The sequence below is a fragment of the Perca fluviatilis genome, chromosome 6 (genome assembly GCF_010015445.1).
Source record: "Perca fluviatilis chromosome 6, GENO_Pfluv_1.0, whole genome shotgun sequence".
NCBI lineage: Eukaryota > Metazoa > Chordata > Actinopteri > Perciformes > Percidae > Perca > Perca fluviatilis.
In genome coordinates this window covers 20,950,955-20,965,512 of record NC_053117.1, presented here as the reverse complement: position 1 = coordinate 20,965,512, position 14,558 = coordinate 20,950,955, and the positions used below count along the sequence as shown (strand labels likewise).

General features: G+C 39.4%; 1 protein-coding gene across 3 annotated transcripts in view; it reads right to left on the bottom strand.

Moving 5' to 3' along the window:
- si:ch73-72b7.1 (netrin receptor UNC5C) overlaps positions 1-14,558 on the bottom strand; it is a 199,864-nt gene that overhangs the window by 84,337 nt on the left and 100,969 nt on the right. The gene's annotated exons all lie outside the window — the stretch shown is intronic.

Sequence of the window (14,558 nt, the reverse complement as noted above, 5' to 3'; positions counted from 1 at the left end):
AAAAAAAAAAAAAAAAAAAAAAAATCAAAATGGGTTTTAGGTAAAAGTATGTGGGGACTGGGGAGCAGACAGGCAGAATGCGATGAGATCTTGGCAGTTTATTTCAGGTTCAGCAAGTGTTACAAAGACCCAAGCAACAATCTCTATGGGGCTCCACAAATCTGACTTGGGCCTATTACTTATGAAGACTCTCAGTAAGTTCCTTCTGCCAGAGAAATTGAGAGACAGTTTAAGTAAGCATGTCAGCGCAAAGGCAAAGGGGACCAAGAGGAAGGCAAAAAGTGAAATCCAGTGAGCAGGAATGTGATGGACCAAAGGCCATTAATGGCTGGCAAGAGAATTAAAGAGAAACCCATGAGGGCAAAGAGTAAGAAAGGCAACAAATGCTTTCGTGAAGCTAGCTGGGAGATGGGGAGACATGGCTTTTGAGTTACAACAAAAATCAAGATATATAAGAAGGGACACAAAGATGGAAGAGATTGAAAAGTAAAATAGGAAACTCAAAAGAAATGGCAATTCAAATAGCACTGATGAAACAAAGGGCAAAGAGAAAAGTAAGGCAGAGAGTAAAAAGCTTGTGGAAGCTACTGCTGGCACAACATGGAATAAAAGCCAGTGAGGGGGGAGAAAGCTATAAGGCCAAAGGGCAAAGAGCAAAGAGCAAATACGGTATAAAAATCTACTGTGAATACCAGCGCCTGAGCAAACTGGCAAACAGGAGAGATTGTTACGGCTTCACTGTTTAAAACAAAATGGGCAAGGGACACAGCAAGAGAGTAGAGGCTAAGAAAATGGCAGCTATAGTGGCAATTATAACCAGCAAGAAACCCAGGACTAAAGCTGAAACAACTAGTAGGTAGGCAGAGGAATGGGCAAAAAACTCAATGTGCAGACAAAAAGGACAACAAGTAATGAGGGAAGTAAGGCAATTAAAGTGAACACTTAAAATGAGCCAAAGAGCTAGTAATGGTAAATGGACTCAAACAAATGCATAGAAAGCATGTGGGATGGTACATGAACAGGGCCATGGGATTTGGGGACACAGTAAGAGGTAAAGAGCAAGCTTGTGCTGAAGACATAAAGACAGAAATAAATAGACACCATATGTACATTTAAAGCTTTTACATCACTATGCTAAAATAAAAAACTATTAGCAGTAAATTATTATTAAGATACAGTTCAAGTATTAGCCAATAGCTAAAGTGTATACTTTGAATTGAAATAAACATGCTAGACATGTATCCAGCCAAGCTAAGCTAAGCTAATTAAGATTTGATTCAGATAATTAAATAAAAGATGACAAATCATTTATTTTTATTATACGTAAAGTTTATTTCTGTCAAAACTACAGATATTAGTCTTGCTTAGAGAACAACATGCAGCATGTGGGACAGTGACTGCACCTCATGTATTCTGACTGAAAAACTGCAGCTGACTTCGTCAGATGATGCTTTCTAACGGCAGAGGACTGAAGAAAGCTGTGCCAGAAAACTTTTGCAGTAGCTGTGTGTTGCATTTTAGTAGCTCGCTTCAAAAATATAGTCTAAAGCTAACTCAAGTTTTACACCTCGCCCTTGCACTCAAAGTTATTTCATCTTTTAGCTTGTTTGGAAGTGGTTCCAATCAAAGTACAGCGGACCAAAAAGCTCCAACACAGAGAAAGCATCTAAAGTTTCCAGTATTAACAGTTCAGTGTAAAATAAATGTGGATTGGCTCATCTTCAAAAGTAGTGTATACATTTATAAATGTATTTATAAATGTAAAATTATGACTTAACAATACTGAGCTGACCTCTGGATGCTAACTCTGCACCCAACACAGTGTTGAGGGATGTCACTGATCATGTGTACTTCATGTGTAGTCATTTGTGCCAAAATTTCAACTACATTCTCTCATTCATAAACTATAATTAAGCAAGCAATTAATGCTATTTACAGTTTGTTCCTAGAAGATGACCACAAAACGGCATAGTTTCTCTCAAACTTTTTATCAAGGTGAATGAAGCCAGTATAGAATTATACTTTAGTTGGATGACTGCAACATGCCAGAGTTGGGGATGTCAGTGGGTGAATGAGAGGTAAACCATGTGTTGCAAGGTATTGCGTTTTTTGAAACAGGGAGATATTAGTTAGAGGACACAATAGAGCAGAGAGGGTTACATGGATATGAGAAAACAGACAAAGAAGGAAAACAAAACAAGAACAGGACTTATATAGTGATACAGAGAGCATCAGGGAGAACCGAGTTGGTTTCACAGCGGGGGAAATCAATGGGTGTAATGATGAAATGTGTTCAATTTCTCAGTGTGGATGAAGGCCAAAAAGATACACCAATCTGAAACTGCCGGCTTATTGTGGATGGAAGGCCAAAAGAGCTGTGAAATGAGTTAACAAGCACTAAAGTGATCTTTTAATGTCAGCTTCAGAAACCTGATCAGCAATCAGTAACCTGACTTTCTTAAACATTGTCTAAACATCCGGCTTTGTTAATCAGGAATTAGAGAAAACTGGTTAAAGAAGCTAGTTTTTTTCTACGAGACAAACCTGATTTCATGGCCATGTATACACACATAACTGGGTTGCTAATGGGTTGTGTGCATGTGCAAAGACTTTTAACAGGAGGAAGGAAGTATCGCTGCGAAAGCAGCATAGGGAGATGAACTGGAACATCATTCCTCTTGGCGGCGCATACCTGTATCCAAAATAGCTGAATCCAAAGTGTAACTAAAGCTGAAACTGAAATATACAGGTATAAATATAAAAAAAATACAGAAACTGTTCTCTCACTGCGTTGTAATATTTCATCCTGTAAAAATTCAGTCATAAAGTCAAACTTTTGACACCACAGATCTGCAAAAAATGTACACCTACATCCTACATGAGAACAGATTCCCTTGTTTTCCTTCAGTGTTAATGTCAATATACAAATATATCAAACAAACAAACAAAAAAGTGGGACTATACATAAAGAAGACAGCTGTCAGTGGATCTGGAGTTGTACTGTTGAAACCGATAAAGCCGCTGTTGCTTCCATTGTTTGCTAATGTGAAGCTGAGGAAGCTGGTATTGCTGGGCAGAGAGCGACTGAATTACCTGAGGCTTAAAAAGTCCCAGATCACTCTGTGTCTTATTTTGTTTAGATACAGTGCTTAGAGCATTCATATCATTCTCTTATGAGAAGACAAGCGTGGAATTTTGGGTCTCTGTAGCATGACAGTGCTTTACATCAACAAAACCACTGCTGTCAGCTGAGGGAGGTGAGGGGAAAGAAGTAGATGAAAAATGGAAGACTAGTATCAAGACGAGAGGATACTGTCAAAAAACATTTCTATCAATCACGAAACTCTGCACAACCCCAAAAATATTCCTCTTAGTTTAAAGTGTCAATTCTTATAAAAAAGTTTACTTGCCAGCTAGGGAGTAAATGTACAAATGTTGGCGAATGTGCTTTGTCAGGTCTGGACTTTATCTGAAAAATGGGAACTTGGAGTAAATATACACAGAAAAAACAGGTTGCAGAGTAGAGGCATACCAATTATTTCCTTTGTGGGTATATATATATATATATATATATAGCAGTTTGTCATACTATACATGCCCACAAAAATGTACCTCTTCCTAAATGTGATGCAATGGTTTAGGCATGGTTCACACAACCGGTTGGTTCCTTTTTTGCAGCAAATACATTTTTATACCAGAAAGTATATGTTCACATTCAAGTACTATAATATAATTGGTGATTTAATGTTGCTTGCCATAACTCCATTTTCAGTTGAGCTGCCACATAGTTTAGACAATTTTGTTTGCAAAGGCTATAACTTTATTTGCCACAGCTCAAATTAAGGTGATGTGTCAGCGAAGCTTACAGACAGGAGTTTTTTTATGTTATCAAATCTGGAGAAATGTTGGATAAAAACAGATAATGATAAGCAGCTTTTCCACAGAAGTAATAAGGAAAGCGCAAAAGCATTTTTTCTTAAAATGGATTCAAACCAGTAAAACAAAAAGCAGACGTAGGCTGAATCAATTACTTAATCGTCACAATGTCAACAAAATTGACTTGTTGTAACTGGATTTGTTCTTAATTAGAAATATTTACAAACATATCTTTGTGTTGTCTCAACCATCTGATTCAACGTTTTCATAATTTGACTGTGACAATGCAATGGGAATGAAATAATATGGTGTCCCTGTCACAGATTAGCAGCCAAAATATGCATTTCCTGCCATTTTCATATTTCCCTAGCAGTTAAAGCGTTTTTAGGTCCATTTTCTCTTTTTATAAATATGTTTTCTGTTCCCCTCTGTCTCACTAGATCGCCCACTGTGCTTTGACAGAAATACATAGATGAACAAACCAACACAAATTCAGTGATGGCATAGACAATTCTAAACAAAAGACATTTATTTGAATCCAATGGAAAGAAAAATCTAGAGAGAGATACATATGAAAGAAAGCCAGCTAGTCAGGGACAGACTTGAGAACAGAGACAGGGTTTTGAGGCTAAATGGTTTAGAAAACCAAAGAGATAAGGAAACAGACGGAGAAGCACTCCAAAGCGTTGTGGTGTTTAAATGTGATCAGTGACAGGTCAAGCAGATAGGCCTTTAGGGAAAAGTAACAGAGGATACAGAAAAAGTCAACACTATTATTATTTCATCAATGCCACAGAGGGAGAGTCTGACAAAAGACAAAGGCATGAGGTCAGAATAGATTCATCCTCGGGATGAATTACATAACACAATAACAGCCATGCAACAAACACCTCAACTGTGAAGTGCATGATGTTCCATTTAAGTTGAAATAGAGCCACTGAATTAACATTATATTATTGTTTTCTCTACTGTATGTAAATGAGTAAGATACATGTAGAGACACAAGTTTCAGTCTCAGTTTTCACAAACATCTGCTCTACTGAAGTGTTTGTGAGCAGCTTGCTGAATGCCGACCAGCTCCAGGGATGTTGTTCAGTAAGGGACCCGGCGCTATGACCTACCACCTGTGGAGGAGCTGCAAGTGAAAACACAATTTCCCTACAGGGATTAATTCAGGCTTTGTAGCTTTACCACAAACCTTCTACCACAGTCACTACTAAAAACTAACTCCTAAAAAACAGCAAATGTGTTAAATGCCAAATATATTTCACCCAGAAATTACATGGGTGTATGCCATTTTGTTTTAAATTTGTGTAAACAATTAAAAGTATGATGAAGCTATTTTAATAGAAAGTAAATTAAGTAAGCCTAAATAATTTGTTGTCTTAATAATTACATGCTGCTAAAAGACTAATAGATTTAATTGTAAATACCTAGAGATGGGCGACAGATTAAAGGGAAAAAATTAAACATAATAAATGTAGATGCTTCCATACAGGGATGAGACATCAATGATGTGAATCATAAGCTATGGCCTTCATAGTCACCATGGGCTGGTTTCACAAAGATATTTTACAATGGTCTATTGCATTAGGCCAGTCTTCATTTTCCACTTAGATTAGTCTAATGCAAGATAAGGAGATACCCAAAAATCCAAACTGGCTTATTTTAAGCCTCCCTTCCAGGCTAACTCAGGACAGAGAGCCATGTTTCCATGGTAACAATCAGTGACACCTGCTGGCCAGTGGCACCAAACAACAACATGGCTCATAATTAGCTCATAATATTGTGAAGCAAGTAATGAGAAGGGGAAGAGTTTATAGAGACTGTAGTGAGGACGAGTTAGCAGAAGACCTGAGCCCTGCCACAGCATCTCAGCTCTGATGCAGCTCTGAACTGGGCCGAGATTACACTCAAACTTTCCAAATGAATATCTTTGTAAAAGTTGTACAACATGTTCTGCTGGAATGAACAGAGCTGAACGGAGCTGGGCAGTTTGATGCTGTTGCTCGGTCAGCCATGTTTTATAGTTTGCAAAAAAGTCTTAAAGTATATATTATGCTCATTTTCATTTTCAGGTTCATAATTGTATTTAGAGGTTGTACCAGAATAGGTTTATGTGGTTTAATTTTCAGAAAACACTATATATTTGTTGTACTGCACAGTGCTGCAGCTCCTCTTTTCACCCTGTGTGTTGAGCTCTCTGTTTTAGCTACAGAGTGAGGCATCTCACTTCTGTACCATCTTTGTTGGGAGTCACACATGCGCAGTATGTACCGCTAGCTTGTCAGTTGCAGAGCATGAGGGAGTGCCATGCTAGCAGCTAGGCGAGCATTATAACGTGTGTTACAAAGTGAGGCACCTTCGTAATGGAAGTAAAGGCTGGACTACAACAGAGCTGTTTGGAGCAGTTTGTGAACAGTGTTTTCTCTGGAAAATGGTAAGTCCCTTTGGGTGGACTTTGGGCTTTTTCACTTTGTAAACCTATAACGTGCACAAAAAAAGATATATAACACAATAAAGGAAAGGGAAAAAGCCAAAAAGCATAATATGAGCACTTTAATTTACCCAGAATTCATGGCAGATTTGTCCTACTTAAGATCGTTCAAAACTAGACAGCTTTGAACAACAAATGTAGACATCTATCTGAAGTAGATCTAAGCTTAGTCACAGGCCCAAGATACACTGTATCCATACACAATATTGATCAAATGTAACGCAAATATGCAAAACCAAAATCAGTTTGACAGCTGAGTCAAAATGACATGGTATATTACCTGAGAGCCGCCTCTATAAATGATTACATACACATAAGAAAAGAAAGTATAGATGGAGACAGAAAGGCGGAAACAAGATTGTAAGAGAAATATGACAACAGGATGACAGAGACAGGGAGAGAGCAAGGGTTGACTGAGTTCTTCGCCTACAGGGGGGAAATCATCCAGGACACTGACAGAACAGAGTAACTGGTCTGTGACCAACTGAAGGCACTCAACACATAAAGTAGACTGTATGCATGTGTGTATATGTGTGCTCTTAATGGCTCCCACTCTGACATTGATTGATCATCACAGTCCCTCCTGGTCCATGTTTGAGTTCCTCTCCAGTGTGTGTTTGTGTGTGTGTGTGTGTGTGTGTGTGTGTGTGTGTGTGTGTGTGTGTGTGTGTGTGTGTGTGTGTATGTGTGTGTGTATGTGAGTGTACGTATACATGTGAATGTCAGTGAGCGTACACATTTGTGTCCTCCAGTAGCTCTAAAGAGGTAGTGAACCAGGACATTCCAGGACACAAAATTCAGTTTACTTCTAATTGACACCCACACAGTCACACAAACAAACAGAATTGCATTTTCACACACACACACACACACACACACACACACACACACACACACACACACACACACACACACACACACACACACACACACATATCCTTTACAAACACAGCACAAGTATGCAATCAGCCAATAAACATAGTTGTATTAAATGGATACAGACAAACACAGATCTGTCTTGCATATCAGGAGTCACTGACACAGAAGCTAATTGACCTCCTTCATAAATCTTGATGGTTGTTAATAATTGAAATCGAACAATCTCAGTATAAGAGAGGGAGAAAGGGAGCAAAAGAGCTGGGAGGAGGAGAATAAAGGATAAAAGTGAGAAAGCTAAAGGAAAGAAGGTAGAGGAGAGTGAGAATGATGCCAGAAAGAGGGAGAGAGAGAAGAGAAACATTAGGAGGAAGAGAAAGGAGGAGAGACGAAGGAAAAGACGAGAGGAAATCAATACGAGTGAGATGGCAGCAAAGGAGGGAAAGAGGTCACAAATCACCCAAGCCAATACTGTGTGTGCCAATAGTGTGTGTGTGTGTGTGTGTGTGTGTGTGTGTGTGAAGTCACAGGTCAGTGCTAGCAGACTAATAACCATTCACACTTTGGCTAATAGAGACAAAGTAAGTAACCTAGTACACAATATGCCATTAGCCGTCTTCAAGGATAATAGAGATATACTGAGGTCGTACGCACATTGCTTAAGCAAACACCGGAAATGCCCTTCACAATAAGATATGGACAAATTATGCTGGTTCTCACCTTAAGTCAAATTAATTCAGATAAAGATATGGTAAGCACTTTTAAGCAAATGTTACTGCTAAAAATGCTACTGTATTAAAGGGCCTCTCTGGAGGAGAGCAGGTTGCTTTTCAGTTTTTTCCAACTGCTTATATACAAAATCTTTTTGAAACCTCTCACTCAAAGTGCAAGACACAAAAATCTAACAGGAAGTGACTTGCTTTCTTTTTCCAAACACAACCAATCAAAATGCTACACTTATTTACCAGGGCACACACACACTCACATGTGCAAACACATTATGCTTAACTGAGCACTAACCAATCACTGCTTTAGTATAGGCCTATACATAGGTCAAAGGTCAGATTACCTGTTTTGAACAATGGATGCCAACAATAGACAGAGAGCAAGGGGAGGAGGAGGGAGAGACAGGGGACAACAACGAGGAGGAGGAGGAGCAAGAGGAGGAGGAGCAGGAGGAGGAGGAGGAGGAGGGAAGAAGAGAAAGAAGGAGAGCCATCGCTGATGAGATCGGGACCACACTTATTTATCATGTGATCAACCACAGATTGACTATGAGAGAAGCCCATCTTGAGTAGCTTTACAGTGGCGTCCATACTTCAAACCTTCAGAAATGAGAACAAGCATGCAACTATCTAATAACTATTTCAGCATTATGAATCAATCAGATTTTGTTTTACACAAAGTGCATACAATGTACTGTAAAGTACTTTATTAAATGTTCCTTTCCTACTTTGGTTGAGGTGCCAGAAGAGGCCGGTTGGCATGGAGACCACAGTGGCAGGTCAAGTTAGCTACCTCTGTCAAGGATATTGTAGTTTGGATCAACAGAGATACATTGCCAGGCTTACATTACCTGTTTTGACAAACATTTTAGTTGTGCTAGGCAGGCCTGCTTGATTCTTTAGGCAAATGATTGTAAAGATTTACAAAGAATGTGTTTACAGCACTTACTATATGACTGGGACGGACGTTACGGGACCAAAATTAGAATCACTGGACAGACACAGAAATGATGTCTCATTTTCGTTAACATTGTGAGATAGGGCATGGCCTTGGCGGAGGTCTGCGCTCTCCAAGTGCCCTTTTAACTTGATTTATTTTATTTTAAAATGACAGGGATAATCTTATACTCAAAATTACAAGCAAAAAACGTTTTTAATGTCATTGCAGGAAAAGCAACAAATAACATTAATGGTCGCTAGTTTTTGTAATTGTCTCATTATTAATTTCTAGCATGCCAGCATGTACAATACAATAACAGGAGGCAGGGGGCCACTAAATGAAATGGAGCCATTGCTAATGTTATTAATTACACCTGTGGATTTCCTGCTGGTAAAAGAATGTTAACATGTCTCCTGTGAAAAAGGTCCATTTAGTTCTTATGAACTATTACAGTGATTCCTTATGACTGTTATTAGAATATATCGTAATGCATTATGAAGGCGTATGTGATGCATCAAAGCTTCATACAAAGTGATAGTGTTAGTTTTGTGTCTCATGATACAAAACACATTGTAATGTTTGTCCTGTCGTTTTTTGCCCTTCCTCCACATTTTACTATCATTCAACCTTCTTTAATTCATCCCTGTTATTTTAATAACTCTAGTTTATTTTGTTTTTCTTTCCTTTTTCACCATGTGGCGAAAAAATAACAACTGTATTTCCATCATTCTGTTTGACAAGAAAAACATTATAAATGTATTTTTGTGACTTTAAAACTTGACTTAAGACTTTCAGGCTTGTTTCATGTATGTTTTTATTTTTGTGTTTTCTTTTATCTTCATACCCAGGTTTAAACGAACACTGTTTCAAGCTGAATGTCCTTGTCCTGTAGGAAAGGATGAGAAACACGGGGAGAAAGAGAGAGTGGGAGTGAGCGAGGAAGAGAAAGAAAAGTGCACAGTGATTCATATCATCTTTCTCCTCAGTGGGAATCCCTGATATCTGTTGGCCTTTCCAGCCCTCTCAAAGGCACCCTCCATCAGCATCCCTCCATCATCCCCTACTTCTCTCCACTGCTTTCGTCAAGCTCAGGTTTCATCCACCTCTGCTCTCTCCAATTTCAGTCAGTGGAAATTAGAGTAAAGCACAAAACAGCATGGAGCAAAGAGAAAGAAAAAGAAGAAAAGGAGAGGAAGAGACAGAGAGGAATAAAGGGAGTGAGAAGACCGAGATAATAAAAGCAGTATGGGGGCCATAGCTTCCAGCTGTGTCTGTGAAACAGCAGGAAACAAAGAGGAGAAAACAGCTTACAGAGTTCAGGTTTTCACACTGATAAACATAAACAGTGCACACATACAGTGTTCATTCACCAGGCACAGACCTACAGCAGTTTTATGATTCATTAGAAGTGTGTTGCGTAATATATATCTAGTATTATAATCTCTTGATAATCGCATTGTCTTTTTTTCAAAGGAGACCTAAATGCTTTGTATAAGAGAAAAAGGCATCATGGAGTTCCCGTTATATTAGGATTTCTGTTTGATTTGTTTGTCAGTTTAGCTCAGAGAATAACGCATTTAATAAAATAGTACAGTTCTAGAAAACTTTGTTGATTGTAAATTCATGCAAAAAAAACCAGGATGAATAGATTTTAAAAATTAAAACGCAAAGAGCCATTTTCCTGGAAAATGCTCCAGTTCTAGACATCTCCAAACCTCAAAAGCTCTTGATATTGCATAATGTTCTCAGTTTATCTATGTATTCATTATATTTGCATGAGTATATCTGTATGGATTATGGTTTGCTTAAGATATTAAGTGTCCGGAGCAGTACAAAGTAGCATACAGCCAATAAATGTTTTATTCAAGTGACATTATGATGGCTTTGTAAAATATAAACTAAGCATAAATTAAACCATATCTAAAGCAGATCAAACATAAAAAACAAATCTATGTTTTAACTATGCCTAAGGGTTATTTCAACAGGCAGAAAGTATGATTACTCTAAAATGGAATTATCAAATTTAAGTTTTGCACAAAATGAGATATGTAGCTAAGGGTTAATGCCCGACGCGGTGTCCATTGTCAGGTATTAATGGATGACGGCGAGGCGTGAACCATCCGATGCGAAGTCCAGTAATACCTGACAATGGACACCTCGAAGGACATTAACACGCTTATACCACGGTCACTTGCCAAATAACTTTTTTTAAATATTACTTTATATTTTAATTAGTTTCACAATCGAAATCTAAAGTTTTTACAAACAATAATGCTGTTTCCCTGGTTACGCCTGATGGTTTGACTAATACCTGGAACAATCATTCTCATCCTATAAGTAGAATAATAGGAATAGGAAGGACCTTAGATACTAGATGCTACATAACATCAGAAGGAGATGTCCCCTTCTAACGCAGAAGGCGGCTCAGCTTCTGGTTCAGGCTCTAGTCATCTCACGTCTAGACTACTGCAACTCCCTCCTGATTGGCCTGCTTGCATGTGCCGTCCGGACCCTGCAGCTCATTCAGAACGTAGCAGCTTGACTTGTCTTCAACCTCCCCAAGTTCTCTCACACTACACCGCTCCTCCGCTCTCTTCACTGGTTACCAGTTGCTGCCCACATCCGCTTCAAGACACTAGTACTTGCATACAGCGCCACGAACGGATCAGCCCCAGCTTACATCCAGGCCAGGTCCAGCCAACCTGCTTGCTGCCCCCTCACAGCGAGGGAGAACTAATCACTCAACGAAATCCCTACTGTTCACTGTCCTGGCTCCCAAATGGTGGAACGAGCTCCCTATTGACATCAGGATGGCCGAAAGCCTACACATTTTCTGTCGAAGGCTAAAAACACATCTCTTCCGACTACACCTCGGATAAACAAAAAAAAAAAATAAAAAATAAAAAATCTTGAACCTGCACTTTCATATGGCTCTTTGTAGCTTTGCTTATTTAAAGCTAATATACTTGCACTTACTACTTGTTGTCTGGAGTTTGAACCTTCAGAGTTGAAAGCACTAAATTGTGAGTCGCTTCGGATAAAAGTTAAATGACATGTAATAATAGTAATAGTAATAGATACAACTTGCCTCCCTTAGCAACGGGAGATATTTACAGTCCGCTCAGCTACAAGCCAGAAAGCTAACGCTATGCTATAGGAGCCAAAGTCAATAACATTGTGTACAGTTGGCAATCAGTAAAAATAATTTGACAGTATGTTGAAGAAGACAAGCTAGCTATCCAGCCATGTCATTATCCCCAGAACAACGACTTTTACGAACAATTTTATCCGCGATGTGAAACGTTACTGTCGGCCGCAGCCTGAAGTAGCGACCTGAACAGTGAACGGAATGTGAGATGCAACATGGTCTCACGGCAGTTCGTGAAATTGTCATGTTATTTTTAATCTATCGATTCATGTACAACAACACGTTTATCTCGTTTTGGGAATGGGAACCATGTATACGAAGGTTGGGTTCAGGAAAAAAAACAACGGCCGGGAGACGGCCGTGAGGGAGGATGCCTCACACGCCGGGAGATGGCCACAGGGAACGCGCGACAATAACAGGACGGTTAACGGGGAAACAAAACGCCACATGCGGGACGCGATCCCCGGCCTCCGGGGTGAAAGTCCTGAATTGTTTGACCCATCCACCACACCGACCAACCTCCTTACACAGATTTTTGGGTGTGTTAGCACCATCCTATGGTGTTCAGAGGACGAGTTGGAAATAACAGATTCACATTTACTTTTTGTTTTAATGTAGCGCATTAATTTCACCGAAACTCCTTTAGTAGGTGTCCTACATCACTTTGTTATGGACACCCTGCAGCCAATCAGAATCGAGTATTCACCCAGACCATGGTATAACTGTTGTTAATGTGGTTGCAAGACAGCCATCGAAATTTAAGTCAAGAATAAACTGGACTTGATGTTGTTCAAAATACACAGATGTTTTGTCAGCTGACTGGGTGATCCTGATCCTTGAACGACCTCATGGTGTCATCACATACAGTATGAGAGCCTAAATCCATGGGTCGTTAATTAAACAGAATTTCCTCTCAATAACACGCTGTCTGGAAATCCAGCAGCTAGCAAATGAACAGCTAATGGGAGACTAATAAATGACTTGCAGCTGCGCGTGATGTGATGTCAGTAATTAACAGTGAGAGATGGGAGGAAAAAAAAGACAGAAAAGTAAAGAGACAGATTGGAAGGAGGATACTGGATGCCTCTTGTAAATACACATAAGTCATCTCTCACATTTCACTTATGGAAGTCCACAAAAGGCTGTGAAAGAAAGACATGTACCAACTATAGGACGGAGCAAGACCGACCAACACATTAATGAATAAAAGATTAATTTCACCTTCCAATCTTTCTCGCAGTCAGTGATTTGATGCAAAACCTCCTCAGGACACATGAGGATCAAGAACAAGGATTTGGAGATGACTCAAAAGAAAAAAGAAGAAAGAATTAAATTTAAAAGTGACACAAGAGAGCGAGACAAAGGAAAGATAAATGAAATATGCTAAAGAAAAACACAAACCAAGAGAGAGCAAAGATTTAATATTCAGAAAAATGTGGGACTGGGAGAAACCAGTGAGAGAGATAAAAAAAAAGGGAGAAAACTGTTTGAAAGAAACATGTTTAGGGAATCAAACAAGGTATACAGGGTGAAAGACAATGAACTAGGTAAGAAGGATGTATACTGTAGTGTGACATGAAACCTTCCCTCCAACAGAGACTATAACATTATTCTATTCTTTACCACTGTGTGCGCCTCTGTGTGTGTTTCTATACCTGTTGTTTCACCTTTCTCATGTTTACTTCTTGCAGGTTTTGTTGCATTTATTCTCCTCTTCCTTGACTATTCATGTGTGACAGCTAAATCAGGGGGAAGATCAAACTGTACTGGTCACGCGCACACACATGCGCACACACACACACACACACACACACACACACACACACACACACACACACACACACACACACACACACACACACACACACACACACACACACACACACACACACACACACACACACACACACACACACAGCTATACATACAGCTATACACCCAGCACAATGTTTGCCTCCAGGGTCTGCTTTGTAATACAAGGGGAAATCTTCAGTGGACAAGTCAATGTGTCAACTTGGGTTGAGTCCGAGTCAAAAGTTCTGCTTCCGCACAATATACACACTGACAGATATCAAAGAGTGAGCGCATAAAATATGTACTATGTATTTTGCTCACCTGCCTCAAGAAAAAAAGCATAGTGTTTAAGCCACAACTGTGCTGATTTGTGCTACTGTTGACCCCGCTGTGTATTTCATTGAGCAGGCACTATATATTAGGAGTTTTCAGCATGTGTTTAATCACCCGCTCTGGGGACTCAGGCTCATTAACAAGCAGGTGGAGACCAATAAGCTGAGCTCATGTCAACCTTAAGTCTAAAAAAACAGGTTGTGTATGTCTTTGTCTTCCTGCCAAAGCAACAGCCTGATTCATCATTACCTAGCCAGTAGAATAATACCATGTGCTGTCAAGTGACACTAGTGGAACTTTGGCTGCAGTCCAGTACATCACTGTGGATCCTATTAAACTGTCCTGTGAACATCGCAGTACAACATTGGT